Raw genomic sequence first — 23522 nt, 5'->3', positions numbered from 1 at the left:
AAATGGTTCATGCACATATGAAAAATCATCTAAACATGCCTCGACTTTGGTTTATAAAAAGTTTCCTGAAAAAAAAAATATATTTGACATATTTTTTTTATTATTAAATGCTAATATCATTCTTACATTATTATGATGTAGTGTTTTCATTACACTCCGATGAAAATTACATATTTGATATAAACTATAAATAATGAAAATTGGTTATTACTGCTTATATAATAAATAATAATTTCAAATATAAATGTGATAAGTACTTACTTTGTAATTGTAATAATCTTCGTCTGATTCCAAGTCAAACACATGGATCACCCGAAAAAAATTTTATGCCTTTCGATTCATCGGTATTATTATATCTTTCGGCCATCGCTATAAATATTTTTTAAACTAAAGTTAGTTTGGTAATAAAATTATTTAACGAAGTGAAAGTATTAAACGTACTTGTTAGGTCGAAAAATAGTTAAGAAGCGCAGGAATATTTTGTGTCTCGATGTAATGTCTCTCCCGATGATAGGCAAACAAATACTGACGCACGATTGAAACGTAATCTGATGCGTGAGTCAGAGCATGAAGCACCTTCCAGTAACACGCACGTGTGCGTCTTGCTCGCACACATACAAATCCGTGCGATTTAAAACTCACCTATATCTCTCTTGCAAAATTCTCTGACAAAGCGAATAGTTCTAAAAATATAATGTTTTTAAATATATACATTAAGATAATTTTGATTTAAATAATAAGTTCGTTGATCTCACATGTACTAAATATTATACTATACAGGCTTAAAAAATTAAATAAGAGAGTGGCACAAAACACCTGCAAATATCATGGAATTACAACAATAAGAAACAGTGCGCATATGTCTAATAAAAACTGCGATCATTAAGACCACTGGCACTGATTTAGTAAACATGGTTTATGTTTTAAAATAAATGAGTTCTGTATTTACAAAAAAAAAAAAAAAATTGCAGTGAGTATATTTTTTCACGTTTAAACTGCAGTTTTAGAATCGTTTAATACATTTTTTCGATTCTTAAAAATCTAATAGACAGTACAAATAAAAAACAGTCACTTCACATTTAAGTGAATAAACTGAAAAGTGATATTGTTTGATTAAGATCACGTGCTTCGGGATATTAATTTGTAATTGGCAGCACGTATGTATTTCATATTTTAAAATATATACTTAAAGATAAAATACATAAAATTTAAATTTCAAGTCAGCATCAACATATGATGATTTGCAATGGAGTGACAAACTTCGAACCTCAGTTTGTATAAATGTGTTTTGAACAATTTTCAATAAGTGTCAAAATTTATAATAAATTTTATGCGTATAGATGCAAATGCTTAAGTTGTAAACCTTACAAAAAATTACATGTTTTTTTAAGCTCACATTAATTTTGCTCTTTAGCCTGCTGAGCTTAAAATTTAGACGATCAAAAATAAAGATTTGCTTTTAAAAACTGAGAAAGTGGTTAAACCTAATTAAAAATTGCGATTTATAAATCTTGAAAAGGGCAATGTATTATGTTTATATATTTGTACTAGCTAAAAAATCCAAATATTAGCCAAAATATTTATAATTTTCATCAAGTAAAAATATTTTATAAATGCCAAATATTATATAAAAAAAGTCCTAGAATTTAGCATATGATATAATAATGTATACCTTTACATATGACATTATTAAATGTTTCAATTAATTCAAGAAGATCCAAAAAAATTAATAGTACTGTTTATTTTTGATAAATTGAACTTTAAAAATATGAAGCTTCTGTCAGTACGCTTAGTGATTTTTCACAAGAAAATTATATAAACATTTAATATTTATTTTTAGAAACAGACCCACAATAAATATAAGGTTTAATCCTTAGATTATTTATTTTTATTTTATTATAGTACTTATACAAATCGTACGTCCCTTAATTTATTATAGCATAAATAAACTTGTTTTAACACTAAAAAATACTATATAATATAAAGTTTTTAATCAATTAGAACAAATATAAAGATTTGAGAATCACCAATTGTTGATTTGCTCATATTCTCTTAAGATTAAATTTTAAATTAAATCTTCCACAAATGTAATGATTTTAAAAAATGGTTATGAAAATTAAAAATAATGATGTGTAGTTAAAGTATACGTTATATAAGCTAAGCTTCCAATTGTTATTAAAAAAATTCAAGCACATATAAGACAAATATCTTGATTAGGCATTTATTATGAAATTTTAATTTTAAATATTAAAACTCTTGAAACAAGTTGCTTAAAATTAATGTGACAAAGTCCAGTTTAAATTGAAATAAAAATTATGTGAAAATAATATTAAATTTTGTGAATTCCAGTGTTTAATACAAATAAAGGTTTTAATTTCTAGGTTGCAAAAAGTGTTGAAATTCAGAATCCTTAATAAAAATACATAGAAAAATTTCAAATCACTATCTATAAGCTTCCGGCGCGGAAGCCCTCTGCCACCGCAGCACAACATTCCGCGGCTTCCGGTCATCCGCGACTGTGCCCTTCGTGGAGGGGGGCGCACGTGCTCGAGGGCGCAGGCGCAGGCAGAATCCCTCGGCCGAAACGCCACACATATCGTACAGGGCCGGCTCAGTCGATAAGCGCCTCTGGAAGGCGCCGGTCGGCCGCTCGGCGTCGATACGCCCCTTGCGCGCGAAAAGTTACACGCGATAAACACATGTGCGAAAACTACCCGTAAATTTCAAACACAGCCCTTAAAAATAATAAATCTAATACGACGGTTATTATGAATCTGATTAATATAAATATATATTTAACAAACAAATAAATTCAAATATAACAATTTTATTTAACCAGTTGTTGATACGGTTTGTTGTAGCTACGTACTAATAGTCTAATCCTAAAATATTTATATAATATAAACAAATAATAAATAAGCGGTTTGTTCGGTTGTTCATATTGTTAATAATATGATCGTTTTATAGTATTAATCTGATATTGTGTTAAAGTTGTTCCTGATTAAATGTTTATGTGTCAATATCTGCAGTGCGGAAAATCACCTCCTGTGGGTATACGCCTCGAATTCTAAAAGGTAAGCAATTTATATAGTTACGACCTATATTTTTATTTATTGTTCCCGTTGATTGTCTTTATTTAGGCTGCCATATAAAATTGATTGTTGTTGGGTTGATAGCGGTTGAGCAACGCTGGAAAATAGATTTTTCAGCGTTGATTCAAACAGTGCTTAAAAAAAATATTTACCGTGAAATTTTATTCTTACAAGCAATTCCAAAAGTAAACACAAAATAATGACGTTTAATAATTCAAATTAATATTCAATCAGCTGTTTAAATCTTTGTTTTTATATACAAAAACATATTATATTCGAAAATTACCGTTAGAGCTATTATTTTTCATTTGTTTTTGTATTAAATATCTAAAAAAAAAAAATGTAAATATATATTTCATTTAATCAAACTCTGCTAATATATTATTATATTTATAATTCACTAAGCCATATATTTAATATACATAAAAAATGAAAGGCTTTATATTTGATTGTTTAAAATAAGTAAAAAAATCTGCCAGAGAATATAAAATTTGTTTGAATTCTTACTTACTTATATAGACTTTGTGCCACATTTTATATGTGTAAAAAGGAAGGCTTTATTAATATTCAACATTTTAATACTTGGTTCAACGTTGAAAATTTGTAGAAAATAAATTTTCAACGTGTTGTAATTATGCTTTATAAATATATAGTATTATTATAGTTTATAGCTTGCTTAGGTTACATACATAAATAAATTCTTGAGTTGATAAAAACATTTAATCATGTTTTTTGTAAGAAAACTTTAAGTATTTAATAATTGTTTGCTAAAAAAATTCTTATTATATATATTAAAATGTCATATTTGGTAATAACTATATATTACATTAAATATATATAATAAATTACATAAATATTTATTGCATTTTCTAAAATCTCATATGTACGTATGGTTAGCTGTAGAAAATATTATTTTAAAAATATATTGTAGGAAAATGTGAATAAGAACTTTTTAAAAAGGTTAGAAAAATATAAATATAGGACGTTTACTGTTTTTAAGTGCTATTTTCTTATATGCTTCAATGTTTTTTTGTACTGAAACATACAAATAGTTTAACTAATTATTTTTGCTTTAATATAACTATAAAGTTATTATATATTATTTTTTTAAATATTAAATTAGGATTCTGTATTCAAAATATAACATACACCTACATTATTTGTGGGTTTGCTTATATTTATGGTTTACTTTTTAGTATATCATTTTTTAAGAAAGGAAGATTTTATCTATTAAAATGTGAAAAAAAAGCTTTTATTGAATACACAATATGCCTAAGTTTCTCTCTTTTGCTTACTACTTCTATTTTAAATTCCTATTCAGATATATAAAATAAAAAAGCCGTATCAGTAGTACATAATAAATGCAAATCCAAAAATATTTTAAACCGATTTTGAAAGTATTTTTTTATTTTTAGATTTGAAATAATGATATACAAAGTATATTTCTTTAGTACAACTTGTAAAAAATATATGGTTAGATTTATTATATCGTGATTTTCATTTATGTTAAATTTTTTTTTAGCAAAATTAATCTTTGTAAATTTGAAAACATACACTAATTTACTTCTTTGTTTGGTTATTGCCTGAAAGTTATACATTATTAATATTGTGTTATACACATATAGTATTGGATATGTATTTTAAATAAATATATTTTATTAATTAGTTACAGAAATAAAGAGCCAAAACTACCCTTAAATATATTTTAAGACACAAATCAATCAATATTATTTTGTAATTATTAACCCGATATTTGACTAATTACCCATTTCACAGAATGTGAATATTGAAGTTATTGTTATACAATTTTAATATTTTATTTTATGTAGTCTAAATATAAATGCAATTTAAAGAAAATGAGATAATGTAATTTAATGTGGAGAAATTCGTCTTACAAAATTAGGTTATGAAAAGTGCTTAAATCCAATTGCGAGCAAAAATAACCTAATACAGATGTACTTTAAAATTATGTTTAACTTTTGATTATCAAATGGATTACAGCTTATCTTTGCTGGCAATATTGACAGCTAATATATATTTTTTTAAGATAGATGTAATTATATATTACATATATAACTGAACTAAATAGAGGGGCATGATAAACAGCGTTTTAATTTAAAGCTTTGTTACTGTCTTTTAAAGCATATTTTTATTACTGATAGTATTTCCACAGATTAGTAACGCTGTATAAGACATTTTTAGTTTTATTTTTAAATAATAAAAAAATTAGTTCTTATCTCTTATATTAAACATACATATGTCAATGCTAATTACTCAGTATTTAATATAATCATTAACCCTCAAATAGTATTGTGCAGCTGATAATGTAGGTATGCCAGTAAATTAAAATTGTGATTAAAAAATTACAGTTATATTTTGTGTTCTCTGTATTTAATAATATTAATATTATGGGAAATATTTTAATAAAATAATAAATAATTCATATTTATGTATTAAAAAAAAGTCGGGTTACTAGGTTATAGTTTTTAGCCCTAGAAATATAGCAGAGACGTGTAAAATCGGTGCGTGAAAGTTTTAAATGTGGATAAAAATATTTTTCTAAATACATATCATACATAAGGCGAATGTGAAAAAAAACGGGAACTGACAGGCAGTTTAGGGATATTGACGGTTTTTTCATGCACAGGGAAATGTGAGATGTCACGCGAATAACTAACGATGTGACAAAGTTATTGATGTGAAAATGTATTTTTTTTTCATATATGGATATAAAAATTTAATACGATTTTTAACAGTTATACGTATCTAAGATATAATTTTTTTATTAAAAAATGTAGTATTTAAAATTTGCGAGAGTAAAAAAAAATACAATAGTATTTCATCAATAGAGAAGCACTGTATTTTTAATATAGTATATGTTCCCCTATTGTAATATTATTATTTTTTAATTTTTCTGCAGTTTATAATTAGTTGTATAATAAATACAAGTTAAACTAAAAATAATTGGAATAAATCAGCGATATATAATTTAAAAACGATCTAAATATAATGTAGAAAAAAAAATTGTAGTGTCATTTAAAACCCGCATATTAATTAAAGTATATGATATATGTATATGGAAATTATAGGTCTTAGTAATTAGTTCAATTATTAGTTTAATTATTTTTTTTACTCTTTCTTAAAAAATTAAACATATAGGAATAAACTTAACAAAATTTAAGTTATAGAAACAAAATTAATTGAATGTTAGAGAAATAAAAAAAATGTATGTTTGTATTATATATACATGAGAAAAATTAGTATGACCATAAAACAATAGATTGTATAATAGTATTTTTAGGAAAGTTTGTCATAGTAAAAATAAAGCTGGATTTCTAAGTAAATAAAAGAACTTTTGTGTTTTACGACACAAAAATTTCTGTCATTGTTATTTATTAATTTTTATTTGTTGTATATTTCATAATTTATTAAATTAACTTCTGCAAACTGAGATGCTCATAGTTCTTCCTATATTTCATGCAGATTTATAAGGTATGTCCGGCAATTGTTTTTTGCACTTAAACCAAAATACTATGCTGACCATATTAACTGCACTATCATATCCTATTTCATTTAAATTGGTACAATTAAGCTGAATCGATACGTATACTATTTTGGCAGTGGTCCAAGAGCGATTCCGCGAGAGGGCTGCCATTGTTACAAAACAATATATGCCATATACCAACCAGTATATATATAATATATAGGTACATACACTCTCAATTTCTCTCTTAATGCCATCCCAATTTCAGTAGGAATTCAGTACTACATTGACTATAATAATATTCTAGAGCCTAAAACGCTGATGGTTTATATACGAGAACGACTTAATTTGTTCAAGGGTCGACTACATTTTATCTTCTTTCGGAGAATTTTAATTTCGTTCATATTTTTGCTCAAGTATTTTATATGAATATGTATACACGGCTAGGTATTTCATTGTTGTTTCAATGAATCAATCATTATTTTATGGAATCGTTTTTATCGAGAGATTTAATGGGTTTTGTGCTGAAAAAAGCATAAATAATAGGTTTTCACATAACTGGCAGACACTTAAAAAATGAATAGTTTATTTTTTTTTTTGAAGTGTCATTTTTCTATTATAATTTTGTTATTTGTCAAACGTTGGATTCAATTTTACTATTCACATTTCAATAGATTGCTACTATATATTATTTATAATAAAATCAATTTATAGTTGATGTGGCCTATATTCCATATTTTTTTATAAGCTTTTAATCGAAAACCGTTCAGCATTAATCACGTGTTGTAACATTTTATCTTAAGTTAGAGCATGCAAGATTTTCTTATTCAATTTAATAGATTAAATAAATAGCATATACCTGTCTTAAATTGTAAGGTTAAATATATACCACAAATATTCAAGTAATGACATAAAATATGCACATTTTATTATTAAATTAGACTATTTATCGTGCAAAGAAATGTCATTGCTTATTATTGTGAAATAACGGTATTGTAAATTTAAAACGTAAAAAGACAGTTTTTTTGCAGGGATTATATATTTATGTTTAAGTTACATTTTTGTAAGTTTTAGCAATGATTTAACCATTTATATTTTTAACTAGAAGAACACAAATAATTGCATAATAGCCACGCAGATAGCCAACAAATATGACAATAACTACTTAAATTATTTTCTTCATTACTTTTAAAACTCGAATTTTTAGGTCACAAATAAACATTTTTTGGATTTACTGTTGTAATTATCAGACGGTCGCATAGCGTTGGGTCTTAAATCGAGTGTTTCAGAGGTGTTGTTAGACTCTAATCTAATACGATTGGCTACAATTGGCCAAATATCCTATTCGTACAAACTTTCTCAAAGGTTCGAATTCCATACAGACCTTTAATGTTTTAAATTTATATTTTGTCTGGAAAATCGTAATTGTAATTATCTTATAATAATTATTCAAATCGATTTTTCCAGATTTTCATATTCTCACGGATGAATAATTAAAATAAATTTAACTGACTTGTTACATCTATTGATTGTAATGTATACTAATTGTTTAAAATGAATAACATATATGTGACTAATTTAGTCTTGTGTCTCACTACTTATTTAAATAGTTGTTGTATTTATGCCGTTTCAATGCATTGGGCTAACGTCTGTTATGTTGCAATAAAATATTTATAATAAATAATAAAAAAATAGTCAACAATCGAATCATTCAGACAATTTTTTTTTAGATATTTTTGGTAATTTTTATTTTGTACTATAAACTGTCATCACCTTTGTAAAAGTTACACTATTTGTTTTTGCATAGTCATACTGCGGTTTTTGTTAGGGTGCATATTTTACTTCCAGTGAGTGTTTATAGTTTATCTTATGCCTGCACTACACTCTCTGGAAATTGGCCAAGGTTGGCCAATGGCGGAGAATATAGTGGGTTACTTCGGTCGAGTTCGGTTCAGCCTGCTTTCTCTCTCGGAAGTTGTCTGAGGTTACCGAGAACGGGAGGTAAAGTGGGGGTTATTCAGTCGACTTGGCCAGTTTCGAGCGCTTTCAAACATTGTCGGCATTTTTTCGAGTCAAAGGGATTAAAGTTGGAGCTGCTATTTCGAGCGCGAGCGGTAAGATTCTTCCCCTTTTGCTCTCTCGCGTGTTAAGTGAGGAGAGTGAGAGAGATAATAATATTATGCTTCGCAAACTGAGATAAACGAGTAGCTCGGTTCAATTTTAGTATGCGCATAGGCGTCCTGTGGTTAACACGCATGACCAGCGCTGCATTGTGGTCACGTGGTCAAGTTATAATACCACATGCTACAGTGGAACGCATGTTAACATGCTTTTATGAAACTCGATCTTCAACAAACTCTTACTGACATCTTTGAATATTTTAGGGCACCAAAAGGGATTAATTGTAATTTTGATAGTATATTCTTCTAACAAATATTGTCATTATAGTTTTTTTCATATAAAATTAAATGATTAAAAAATAATTAGTGGTACTTGATTTTGTTAAAAATAATCGTTTCGAATATCATTTTGTATTTTCTTAGATCGGTTTATATAAATGTCACACTATACGAATTCTAATTTAGAATCGATGGTCACAAATACTAGGAAAGTCACATGTGGTGTTCGTATTCTGAAGTATCATTTTTATGTCTTATGGCATTTTGCAAAAGCCGACAAAGATTTTGCGTAAATTGAATATTTACGACCGAAAAGTTTTCACTGATATTGTATTGGTGAGGCCCACACAAACGTAATTTTAATAATATGACAATTTAAAAATTGCGATTATTTGGCACTTTCTTCGATCGCGCGCAAATATGCCGGCTGTACGTGACAGCAGCCGCCGTCCGAACGTCATCCACGCCACGATGTGAGCGGGCATATGAAATCCGCGACAGTGTGGGCGCTTACTCGAAGTCGTAGATCTCGGCCGATTCGTGATTTTTGAGAAAATAATGATATCTAATAAACATATTTGAATAGAATGCCAACTGAATTATTATTTATATAGGCGTTTATTAATTGATCACATTTACTTTATATATAAAAAGTATTGCATATTTTCAGTGCCGAAAAAGGGAGCGAGCGCGTGATTTGTATAATGTTGAAATTCAGAAACTCAACCAATTAATTCCACAATAAAATGTTTGAGAAATAAATTTCGGAATTTATAATTTGATTTTCTGAATATCCCTCGTACATATAACCAAAATAATGAATCCAAAACAAGTAACCATTCATAATCAAACATGGCTTAAAATTAACCAACACAACAGCCTAATTTAATAATCCGACCTTCGCCTCGCAAACACACTTCTTCCTTACACAATCGGCCCGCGAAATAATTGAATATTAACACAGTGCGAGCGAAACAACTTTACGCTCGTACAATTATATTAAAATTAATAAATAGGTCGTAAATAACTGTGAAAGTTTGCGGCGGTTTAATTGCTCCAATTCCGGAGGAATCCTACCGCAACTAAAACTCAGGTAGAAAGGTGGCACCGTTGATACACAGAAACGAGAGGGGGTGGCGGGTTTGGCCGCTAAGGGTGGTTGAGGCCAAGGGATACCCCGGCGGGGTGGTTTGTGTCTTTTATGGAGGGTCACCGGGCAAAGAGGCGATATGCTCTCCCAAAGACCGAAGGAATATGAAACGCTTTACGGGGGTGGCTTATGGTGTTTACCCTCGCCGCAACATGTTGATTACTCGTAGAATTTAACTTAGCCACCCCCGGTTACCCTTTATTTAACTGTTGAACGCATTAAATCGATTTGTTCGTGTTTTTTGTGCGAGGGTACATTGTAACACGTGTTTTTTTTGTATGATTACATATCATAAATTTTAATTTGCGTTTTTATGTACGCATGTTTCATATATTATATTAATAATTTATAAATAATACAAGAAACTTGAGTTACAACTTTTAGGAAGGATCGGACTTTTTGTGTAAAAATTTATAAAAGTATATAAATTATATATATACTTATTATTTGATTAGAAAGGTATTTATTTCATACACGAAGACATTGTGAAAGGGTCAGATTATTAAAGGTGGATTTAGTTGATAAACAAATATTAAAGGATGTGTAATGCTTCCTCGTTGAAATTTTGAAGTGATTTTGTCTATTTGGAGGCATTATGAGTGATCATTTGGGAATTTTACTCGCTAAAGAGCATCATAAGACTTAAGCACTAAACCCTTAGAATTCTAACATAATTTAATGACGTATAATATATAATTATGTTTTATTATTTCATGGTATATGCAAATATCCAGAGCTTTTATCCAAGTTGAGAAATTTAAGGACTACTAATGTAAAAGAAGATGTTAATTCCATTTATAATTGGGCACATTATATACGATTATTTTGGGGCATTGAAAAGTATTATTAAATAATGTATTTTATGAATATAAATATACATTGGGTTATGACCTATTAGGAATAATAAAATTTTATTTTCATATTGTTAATATTTGCTATTTTTCAACCATAATTCTATGGTTTGTATAACGAAACATATTTCAGTAGTACATTTTATGATTCATTAGTGTCACTACATCTTAATGTTTTATATCATATTATTAAAATAATAATTTAGTTTCGTCGGCTGTAAAGTATTAAGTCGATTTTTCAAGAAATACGTTTCTAGTTTCATATATAAAAAAAAATAGTTTGACTCCGTAACTCTCGCCGCCGTTTTGACAAAGCTCCACAATTTCACCAAAACTTCCATACTTAGTCCGAATTAAACTTTTGTACACTCGCCAGACAGCAGTTATAGTTCCACACGAATAAAGTTTATAATTATCGCGTTTGCACCACTTGACTATCTTGCTGGCATCCGTCGTTAGCCCGCAGCTTATTCTGTATTCTCCATTGCCAATTAGTCCGATGGAGAGCTATTATGTGTACTAGTTCCTGTAAGTGGTGAAACATTAAATAAATGTGTATCGAACGATGCAACGCTAATTCATCACTCAGTCGTATTAAACGCGGAACAAAGCTTTTACGTCTCGACGCAGCGGAATGAAAGTGTTAAACGTTTATGGGGTCGAAAGTCTTATGTCAAAGTGCTTTAGTTTAAGTAATAAAGCGGTTTTGCGGTTTAGGTGGAATCTTGAGAAGTGACCGCCGAGATTAATACGAGATCCCAGAATTAATGCTTCGTGCTATAAAATGTAATTCAGTACATTTCACATACATGTACCTATGGGACCAAGCCTTCTATGTCTTTAGTTTCATTAAAATTGTCCATTTTTAATTTGTAAAAAAATCTTATTAAATCATATTATTATTATTTAATTTATAATATATTACAATAAGTAGATTCTTATATAAATATTTAAAGTAATCAGAATTTTATTATTATTATCTTATCGAGAAAACAACAACACAGAACTACACAAAAATAAATAACAGTTTTTTGTAATCATAAATGATAGCAATCGTTTGCTTACATTTAATACGTTATTATAGTAATAAATCAATTTTAGTATAGTTCTCTTTTGGATACTACAAAACATTAAATCAGACAACGTCGTACCGTTTATTAGCTAGCCCACCCACAATTTAATATGAGCATTAAAATAATTTTACTTAGTTGCAATGAGTGTTTCTTCCTAAGATTTTTTTTAATTACGTTATAAATAAGTTATACAAGGTTAGTCGGTAGTTAGAACTAAAGTAAAAACTTAAATTGTTTGCTTTGAGGCTACATTTTTACTTATGTAGAATAAATTCCCCCCTTATTTTAAAGGAGCAATTACAGATGCTAAAGTTTGCGTTAATATTAAAACTTTATAATACAATATTGATTCAACTAACTGGCAACGCCGAAGGATAGTTAGAACTTTGAAATTCATCTTGTCTTTGTCTTTGTTGAAAGCTATTTTTTATTACAAATTTCATTGTTACTTGATGTTGAATAATTATTTTATTATATTTTTGGCTGATGTTTTAAATTATTTTAATGTATTGAATATTTAATTACAAGGAAATGAAATAAGAGTATTTGAAGTGTTAAATTTTTGTAATCCATTTAAGGCTACATTATTACTTTTTTTTATAAAAATCTTAGAGAAGGCAAACTCGATCACTTTTGCTGTGCGAAAAAAACATGACAGAAATGTCAGTAACACAGATTTTAAAAATCATAGTTTAATTATTTTAGACCTTCAAAAATTATAGTTGAATTATATCAAAAAATGATTAATTATTAGTTAATTTATTATTTTCATACGACATAAAAAAGATCAATTATAAATTTAATTAAAATTAATTCAATGAAAATGCGGTAATCTTGCTAAAAACCAATTAAAAATATTGGAAATTGAGGATTTTTACACGGCTTTAAATGATGAGAGATTTTAAAAATTAAAATAATTAAGCAGAATTAAAAAAAAATATTCTACGTACCAATGCGAATTTTTTTCTGTACTGAATTAAAACAAATCAAGATATCGCTCTCTAATCTCTGATGAAAACATTTATTATTTTGTATTTCAACTAGCGAATTGCATGCTGATTCTAAAGAAAGTTTATTTATCTCAATAATGTAAATTATATGTAAAATGTGAATTGTATTTTTTTTAAAAACCCTGGTTCATTACTCTCTTTCTAATTTTTTATTATTGTGTCACGATGACGAACTTCGAAACCAGTCATAACATAGTAGCCAAATATGTATTGTTTTTAGTTTTTTTATGCGTGGTAAATAAAGTCAATAAAATCCTTTATTAATATTATTATTAAGTTTTTTTAAAAGAGAGGAATCATAATTGTATAAATCTACTTTCCCGAAATTCTGCCTTATGTATTTTTTTATTTCTTTGATATGCATTTTCTGAAATGTAAAGTATACTTGCCTCTGACTCTATATAAGTTTCGTGATTACTTGGTTCACATATTTAGAACTAATTATTTTTATATAATGATTTTTAAGTAGTTTCAAAAATAATAATAAAAATTTGCTTACTGCGTTCGGCAATCGAAAAAAAACATTTAGACAAATTAAAGAAAGACAATATACTGATTATATATTGCGGTTATTGCTGACTTTTGTAAGAAGGAGCGTCGAATAAAATTAATTTTCAATAAAAATAAATACATAATATGTTTATAAAATAAAGAAAATAAATTTCAAAATATAGTTTTGTTCAGCCCCCCCTAACCCCCCATATTATCAATATGTAATAAAAGTATATATTTTTCACTATTTTCAACGAAAAAACGTCATTTGAAAATGTCGTGAATTTGGCAAATATAAATTAGATTTAAATAATATAAAACTTGAAATCATCGACATTATACTTTTAGAAGGTCAACAAGTCAACAACAAAGGTGACCTTCGTGTCACTCTCGCATTTAAATAAATCGAACAAGAGATACATATTTAAAAATAAACAAACAACTTGCATTAAAATAATTCGAATCAAAGATAAATATTTTAAAAATAGACAAAGAGGTGAATGACATTTGATATTTTTAATGAAGCATAACCTTGAATTGTCTGGATGCATTTGGAAATATTTAAAAAAAAGACCAGTATCTATGCGACCGTGGTCGTAAACAGCCGAATAAATTGTTTTGTTACATTTTTCTCGAATAAGTGTTCTCCTTCATATTTTTTTATAATAATATCCGTTTCGATGTTTTTAATTATAAAGTGATAGTGTATGTGCTAGAATTAAGCAGTGTATAATTCAAATTAGTGTATATAATGTTGTTACTATGCAAGGTACCGTTGCATCAGTGTTTTTCTACAGCGTGCAACCGATGCGACGCGACGCGTCCCTTCCCCCGCCGGCCTCGCGGGGGAAGGGACGCCGATATTTACAATATCATGCGGTTGACAAGGTAATGTCTGGAATTTTCTGTGTCATATAGTTAACCCTTTGTGCTAGTAACTCAACATCGTATTCCAAGCGTTGCACTCAAAATTTTCAATGCATTTATTGGCTTTGTGTTCGAGCTAAATTTGCCAATTTCAATTTATTAATGGTAAAAAAGCTTCTGGTAGACACAGTTAAGTAATATTGAATTCTAAACATATGCAAATAAGTCAATAATCTTAAATTTACGAGTGTAAGTTTATTGTAAAATTTTTCATCGAAATATGGCCGAATTGAGCTGTGTTAAGACCGCATAACGCTTACTTGACAGTTTTAAGTTATCAATTATTCCTCTTAAACTCATTTTTTCCTTCAAAGGTATCGATATTTTTATGATATGGGATGAAACGGGATTATATGCTCTGATCGTGCATAATTGTTACTTAATATTGTGTGTCTGTTATGAAATAAAAACGATTAGAAAAAAGAGCGAGATGCAAGCAGAGCTCGCTATCTCGCTCGCACTAAACAAATCAGCGATTGACAACTATCGACATTTTTAGCGGCAACTCAAATAATAATATTAGTCTTTTCGAGCTAGTAAATTACAAACAATTAGTAATCTGTGTTTTAATTATTTATAAATACATATATTGATTTATTTTTAGAAATTATCTATATAATTACGAATGACGATATAATAATGGATGTTTAAGAAAGTGACGATGAATTTGATATTAACTGTTTGATTATTACTGTGATAGTAATAGTAGTAGGAATTATATCTAACTACTGAAGGGCCGTATACCTGCCCAATTATACGCATTCATTGAAAGTCAAGTCGATAAATAATAATATTTTATTAATAATTTAAAAAAAATATTTATAATCTAATTATTAATATTAATATTTGTTAATTTAATGAAACATTATAAAACAAACGTAATGATAAATTTTTAATCTATAATATAAGTATATCGTACGTATGGGAATGGGGAGCCATACTTTTGTATGTACGTAATAATTCATAAATAATAATGTTTTCATTGACAAATCATTTTAGTCGTTAATACGCTCTGGCACATAAAATATTAATTTTACCGCCTATGTTAAGTGAATTTTTATTCTTATTCCTTGTAAATTTTTCACAATTTACCTATATTTTTTATACCTCATTCCTAAAATATATATTATTTAATTTTCTTCAAGTATTTTTGCGCTCTAATGACGTGCTTTCTTTTGTCAAACGCTCATATGACTGTCTGCGCATTTGACGCGCGCTATTTTGTTACAGCGCTACTTTGGTAAGCGCTTTCATGACGCAGCGCTTATAGCGCAGCGCTCTTTTGACACACGCTCATTTGTCCGCGCTTATTTGTGACGTTGCCCTGATTCAGATTCCCCACTATGGCTTTAGCCTGCGACGCACGGTGGGGTATTTGCTCGATCTGGGCGGTCAAAAGTCGATTATGAAAATTTAAGCGCAGGTAAAAAAAAAAAGTTGCTCTGTAAAGCTGATAATTTTGCGCATAATAATCAATAATTCCCCCCTTCTTGCATAACGCAAGCGCCCCCACGATCGGTCGGAAATCAGTCATCCCTTCGAGTTCACTTTTTCTTATTTTTTTTTTTTCTAATTTTGAGTTTTATAGTTATATACAATATAAAACTTTGGTCTATCTCCTTATGATACATGTGAAAATAATATTGGTATACATTGCATACCATTATTCTTAAAAATGGGTCGGGGCTTTGTCACGAAAGTTAGGATCTAAGCGTTTTAAACTATTATAACTTTTTAATTAGGTAAATACAGTTTTATAATGATTGTGATTTTTTAATAAAATGATCACCGTGGTAAAATCAGTACACTTCAAATTGTGGATCGCGTACTAATAAAATAAAATAAAAATTTGTTTAGAATCACCAAATATACACATATTTAAAAATAAAAACGATACCAAGTATGATTAAATACTAGTCAAGTACTTTTTCTTCTTAAAAAACAGCAAGTATCAGACATTTACAATTTTTTTTTTATTTTTAACACTTGACGCGGCGAAATTCGCACGACCGTTCTACACGGAATTCTTCTTTCTCGGTCCTACAATTTAAGAAATACTTTAAATACTTATTAAAATAAAATTGCATAAATTATTTCATAAAAAATAAAATAAGTTTTTTTTTTCTATAATATATTTTTTCACACTTATAATATTATATATTTGACTAAGAGCACTTATGAAATCAGCTAAAGTAGAGAAATAATTTTGGCCGCCCAGATCAGGCAAATACGCCACAGTGCGACGGTGTGACGGATAATCAATCCAGCTCGCTCTATGAAATAATTGCCCATTCTTAATGATGCAAGAAATGTTTCTTTTTAAATAACAAGCATAATTTTACAATATTGCATTAGTGCAAATATTGTTATCTGTTAACTTATTATGGTCGCTACACGTTTAACTAAGTAAAAATCGCTTATTTTAAGATGTTTGCCACACAATCCATGACAGTGAAGGCAGCATGTAGCGTAATCCATAACACCAGCGTTATTTCAAACTGTAAATTGAATTTTTGTATAATCTCATTTGTAAAATCGCATTTATTTTATGAAAAATAATCGTAAGATGTAAGATACTGTACACAAAAAATAATAAAATTAAAAGATGCGAACCAGATCAAAATTGTAGTAAATAAACTATTTTTGACGCATCTCGTAGAAGCTAAAATTTAACAGAAATCATTAAATAAATTAGGTTAGTTTTTTTTATTGAATTTCCACACTAAAAAAAATTGTAATGTGTTTAATATTTTATTATTATTTTTTTTAAATAAAAATGAGAACGTTTCGCTCTGAACCGCCATGTCATCGCCTCTCAAATTAGACGATGCGACTATGTCGTACCATAAATCCACACTCGTACCGAATGCATACATATACACATTTAACAAATATCACTTGACCACAAAAGCTGATTTGTTATTAATCTACTAATTACTCCGTTCGACCCGTAACCGGTCAACGTCGATTTGACGGCGGACACAAAGAATTATTAATGGGGCTGTCAGCGACGGTAGCTCACAAATTCTGCCATTTTGATGTTTTAATAATAAAATATTAGCTTTGTGCATTGCGTGTTTTGTGTAGTATATCCACGGTTCGTCAGCGGATAGAATATTTCGATGGTTCAACGCGATTAGGCTCGGTCAACTGTTTTCTGGTCGAGTGAATGTTTCAAATTCAAAATGCTGAACAATCAAATAATTGCTTGCATGTATGTGTGCTGAAATGCTATGGTTCATACTAAAATATATTCATATCTAATGAAAAATACAAAGGTATATCATGTATAAATATTCAAGTAATTTAATTTCATGAGAGCTCGTATACGATTCACTGAGACGCTGTAAGGCTTCTTTGTTTCAAACCATCTTTGCTACAGAAAACTAGTTTTCTTGCTTTAAACAACACCCATATGATCCTTTTAAATGATATCTATAAAAATATATATTTTTATATTTATTATTAGGAAGTAAGGATCTGTATAAAAAGCGTATGTTTTAGTTTCATTGAAGGTAATGTTTTTACTTGAAATGTACATTTAGCTGCATAAAATATTGAAATACGTATAATGTCTAAAACTATGACTCCACAACACTGCTAAGACCTTTACCGTGTATATTCAATTCTATGGGCGACTCATATTCGTGACGAATCGACGCATTCTGGGATTACGTATGAAATGGCGGCTTTTCGCACCCCGGCGCTACGCTTCCCCTAGGGCACAATGCCCGCCGCGAGTCGACGAGTCGAACCGAAAGGGGTTTATTTTGTAAACTCAATTTTATAGTTGACGCCACCCATATCAGAGCGTAAACAAAACTTGGAAACACATTTGCGAAGGTCTAAGCCCGTAGCCCGTGTTTGGCGGTTGCGGGACGTGCCCGCGCGAGACGTTCATATTTTATCGTCGCACAAATAAAATGAATAAACTTTGCTTTGTGTGTGCTGTGTGTGTGTGTATGTCTGCATATATAACCGAAAAGGAAAGTTTAATTGTTTAGAGCCCGTGGGCGGGAAGGGCGGGCGTGTAAGTGCCTGCGTACTCGTATACTAGTTTCTTAATTCTGTTTGTTCCAAAATAAAAATATGATATTAATTTATGTTAAATATATACTCAATTCATCTTAGACACTTTAGCTTACTTCTAATCAAGATTTCATTTCATAATCCGGGAAAAAATCTGCCTTAATTACGGAATTTCTCAGTATCACTAGGCTAAAGAAGGTACTGGTAAATTATTTAATAGACAATTCTTTGTCATATTTTGCATCTTTCTCTACGATTGCTATAAATATATTTTATTTTTGGTAACAAACGTATATATCATAAAATATTCATTGTAAAATTAAAAAAAACATATTTCAGCCACAAATATGGCTACATTGTCTGGAAGAAAAGAAATTATCTTTATAAGAAAATTCTTATATATATATATATATATATATATATATATATATATATATATATATATATATATATATATATATATATATATATATATATATATCCGTATTTCCATTGCTCAACAAGTTGGGGTACAATTCCGATAATTCGTAATTACGACCCATATTCTTGACCATCGTAGTCAGGTTGTCAACGCATGAGAACGCTTGCTTGTCAGACACATCTATGTTTTCAATGATAGCTATGAGGAGCTATGTACAATTTATGTAAAATGTGTGCGCCAGTATCATTTTTTTTAATCCTTTTACATATAATAAAATCATTTAAAAATATGTATACGTTATGTTTATTTATAACATTTTATGTTTGTGTGTATGGATTTGTATACATATAAAAACATATTTGAGTTAATCTGTACATATATATTTTAAATATTTCATTGCAATATAACGCGGTAGTTAGTACATATGCATTAATTTGTGTGAAAAATAAGTATTAAATGACCATTAATTATTAAATATAATGTATTTTTGGGTCTAAAGACAGTCTTAAACTATTGAAAAATGTGGAAATTAAAATATTTTTGTTATATTATATATGTGTAGTAGTATTTATTCTAATAGATGTACACGTTTATATTATTGTATTAGTCCGTACGTAGAATTTTTTACGACCAGATGTCCCCAGGTTGCAAATGGGGAAAAGTCAGCTATCGTGGTGACGATTATCTCTTTCTTCGTTGCATGCGACACCCCTCCCACTTTTATTTATAAGTCAGTTCTGGATTGTTAAATGAATAAATTTGATTAACCTACAATACCACTAACTTTATTTTATAATTTTGCTACTTATTTATCTGATTTTCTTAATTTTGCGCAGAATTTCAACGATCTTTTAAATAAATATAATTATTATAGTCATTATTAAATGTGTTCCTACTATTTGTGTTCGTAATATGTTTTCAAAAGCAATTTAATATTTGTATTTAATATAAGAAAAGAGCATTATTATATAATAAAAATAAAATGGTAAATATTTCTTTAGAAGCGTAGGGTAACACCCCCACCGTGTATGGCTGAGAGGCAAATAGTAGTGGATTCTAATTAGAATGTAACGGTAAACCGTCGATTATGATATATTCTAACTAAACCATTATTCCTTTCAATGTTTGTTACGATTCGTGAATTTTTTGTTTGATTATGAATGTTTTTTAATACATTAAAACATTTAGTCAAAAAATCTGATAGATGTTCAATCACTTAAGTTCAAACTGAATGCTTTATTGCTACCATTATGCTGTGATATATTGTTGAATGTTGATACATGCTTGCGAGTATTGCAAAAAATCCATGGATTTAATCATCTTTGTAGATATTAAATAAAAATATAGTAAATATTCTCGTTTAAGTGATTTTTTTGGAAACAAAATTTAATTAGCAAGCAGGTAAAATTAAATTTAGATTTATTCGTCTTTCTATTTATGCATAAATCGTGTTTTAAGCAATATAAAGCTTTTAAATAATCTTCCTTACACTCAGGTACTTCTAAAAATACTTTGTACGCTGATATTTAATGTATTGTCTACGAATACTGATAAAAACTATTAGGACAACTGTCATAAACCTTATTGACCCATTGGTTTCTTAACTTTCAGTAATTCAATACATGATAGAAAAAACAATTTTTGAAAATACTAGACTTAATTTTTTTTTTTTAATAATAAATATAAGAAAATATCGTTTTTGATCGACCGTTTCTAGATGCCTCCTAAATTTTTATACTATTGGCTAGACCACATTCTCCAAATTATTCTACTAAAATATATTTTTATATTATGCATTATTTTTAGTCAGTTATAATTATCTAAAAAAACCTTATGAGAAATAAGTGTGTAGATAATAATACATATGTTTGAATAAAATGAAAACAGATTCATGTAATTGATGATTGAGATGTATTTATATAATATTATTTTAATTATTGCACATTTATTATTTATATTAGAATATCTCAACATAGTTTATTTTTAAAAGATTTATATTTCGTATAACCATTTTTTACTCATGTTTAAAGTTATATATGATTTATTATATATAATATTATTATACTTTGCCATTCTACGCTGATAGTACTATTTAATTTTTGTTTATGATTATTTCAGTTTACGATAAATAGAAGTTGCATTGCACGTTTTATTTTAATTATTATCCGCGAGATAAGAAAAATCTAGGAAAACCTCATCTGTGATGATTGTTCGGAGTTAAAAATATACAAATCACACACTGAATAAAAGATGAGGTCTTAAATATTTAAAATATTTATAGAATTTGATTTTAATTTTAAGTCATTGAGTTAAAAGGCAAAAATGTGATTGAAGCGGTGCTTAAAAAAATTAATAGAACTTTGCAAAAATAGATAATTAGAAATTCACTGTGTAAAGTAAATAAAACATATAATCTTTTAACTATAGGTCTATTTTTTTATTTAATATAAATTATTATTACTTTTAATTAAATTTATTTATTTATTTACAAACGATATGCTAATATAATGTGTGAGTGATGATATAAATAATGAACCAAATTAAATAATGTCTTTTAAGATAAATAAAAGTGCAAAATTAAAACAATTACAATGATAAGCTAATAATTTAAAAATTATGTAAACAATGTTAATTACATTTGTATATCTGTAAAATAAATTATTTAGTTGCTAAAACTTACAATTTTATATCACCATGCATATATACTATTATTAAAAAATTAAGAATATTAATAAAACGTATATATTATTAATAATAATTAAAATATAACTAGAGCTTACAACAGTGACCAATAGAAATCTAAAAACCGATAATGGTCTGATTGAATTAAATAATAAAATTTGGCATTTCTATTTAATTTCCAAGACACCAATCATTTCTTTGAAGTATACATTTTAAGTATCATATATTATCCTAACGTTAGGTTACTTTTCAACTAAAACTCAAACCTTAATATTATTAATGAGAAAAGTTAAAGAGCTGAACATTAACATAATTATCTTTAAATTTGATTTTGCTGTCATTTATCCAAATTTCCTCGAAGGTTTGTACGATTGCTCACATCACTAACACTATTCAAGTTATTGTTTAAAATAATAATAAAATTAAGTTATTATATTGTTACTTGAAGCAACGCTTTAAGATTCTAAAACTTTGTTTATGAAAGAAGCATAAAAAATGTTTTCTGTGAAAATGAAATCTTACTAATACTCAATGTTGATGAATAGAAGTTAACTTCACGTATGAAATTATAAAGTTAGACCATTTAGACTTCTGATTGATATACCAAAACTGGTTTTAAGCAACAAAAGTTTTAGGTTATTCATCCGCGAGATTAGGTAAAACTAAGAAACAATAATATATATTCACAAAGCATTCTCAACTATGAAATGTATACAAATAGTGCTAACAATTTATATTTTAATCGCTCGGTTTCGATCGAAAACAATTAATCATATTTATTATGCTCGTTACGCACAGATACGAAATATCAATTCTCCAAAGCGAAATACGCCAAATTCAAGCTGCGTCACGTTATTAATCAAAGTTTTAAACTTTTCGAATCGAAAACGGTATAATTATGATTAACTTATCTTGTCCCTCGAGCAAAAGATGCGAACGAACAATGTTTAGAGATATAAAACTGAAGCACAAATAGATAACGTCTAATGATGATGGATGAACACCTTTCACACGAGGAACGCCCAATTTTGAAAAAAAAATATTAATGGCCGCTTTGCGTGTGTATTTATTTGTATGTGCATATGTGCGTATGTGTATAAATACATATTTATTGGTGTGTATAAAACTTTAACACACACGAACACAATAAGCGAGTAAGACAGTCCAGACGTTTTATTTATATTCGGTTGATTCAGAATTCGACTGCTCAATCTTCATGATTGATTCTTTTGATAGCTTTGTGCTTATCGAATATTTGTTTTATTCTATTAATTTTATAAAATAATATGTATGAATTATTAAAATCTTAGATTAATAAAGCAATACAATACACAATATAAGCCAGTAGATAATAAAAAAAATATTGATCAAAAGCAATGTTAATTATCTAATTAATATTTCACGGTTTAAATTTTATTCTGTATTGTTTTTTTTTGTTCTAACAGTTTTGTACAAATTAAATAATTTTCCATTTTTAATGTCGTATTATATAATACAATTGTATATGCAAATGTGTCATGTTTTTGTGAGAGTTGTATCTCGCGTGGCACCACATCAGATTTTCGGTTGCGGCCCGCCGCAAAAAAAAGGTTGCTAACCACTGATCTAAAACACATATAATAGATCTGTGTAACTCAGTATTACAAGAGTGGCCAAATTAACATTTTTATATGAACACAGATTCAAGAGAGAATAAAATTAAAAAATATGTAATTAAAAAACGAATTTTAATATGCAATCAAATTTATAGTTAAACGTTAAATGTATTAATTTACTGTGTAAAAATAATTTTCCACAAAGATAACGTAACTTAATTTGTATGTATCTTTATATATATAATAATTTTAATTTTTGAAAATCCTAATACTTTTACAATACCCAATAAAAAAATTGATGGTTTTCAGCGAGCTTT

At 28.0% G+C, this 23522-nt stretch overlaps 1 protein-coding gene across 2 annotated transcripts in view; it reads left to right on the top strand.

The window, feature by feature from the left end:
* Positions 1-2611: 2611 nt before the first annotated feature.
* LOC148227685 (protein O-mannosyl-transferase TMTC1-like) overlaps positions 2612-23522 on the top strand; it is a 666186-nt gene continuing 645275 nt past the window's right edge. The window contains exon 1 of one of the 2 annotated variants that reach the window (XM_088202617.1): positions 2612-2716. The gene's annotated coding sequence lies outside the window, so the exon portion shown is untranslated. Of the gene's footprint in view, positions 2851-23522 lie in introns of both variants that reach the window. The other variant, XM_088202616.1, reaches the window with a different exon arrangement.

This window comes from Plectrocnemia conspersa, unplaced genomic scaffold (assembly GCF_051122295.1).
Source record: "Plectrocnemia conspersa isolate PC_06_02 unplaced genomic scaffold, ASM5112229v1 ptg000013l, whole genome shotgun sequence".
In the NCBI taxonomy this organism is placed as follows: Eukaryota; Metazoa; Arthropoda; class Insecta; order Trichoptera; family Polycentropodidae; genus Plectrocnemia; species Plectrocnemia conspersa.
Note: the sequence above shows the minus strand (reverse complement) of the source record. Positions and strands in the feature narration are given on the sequence as shown.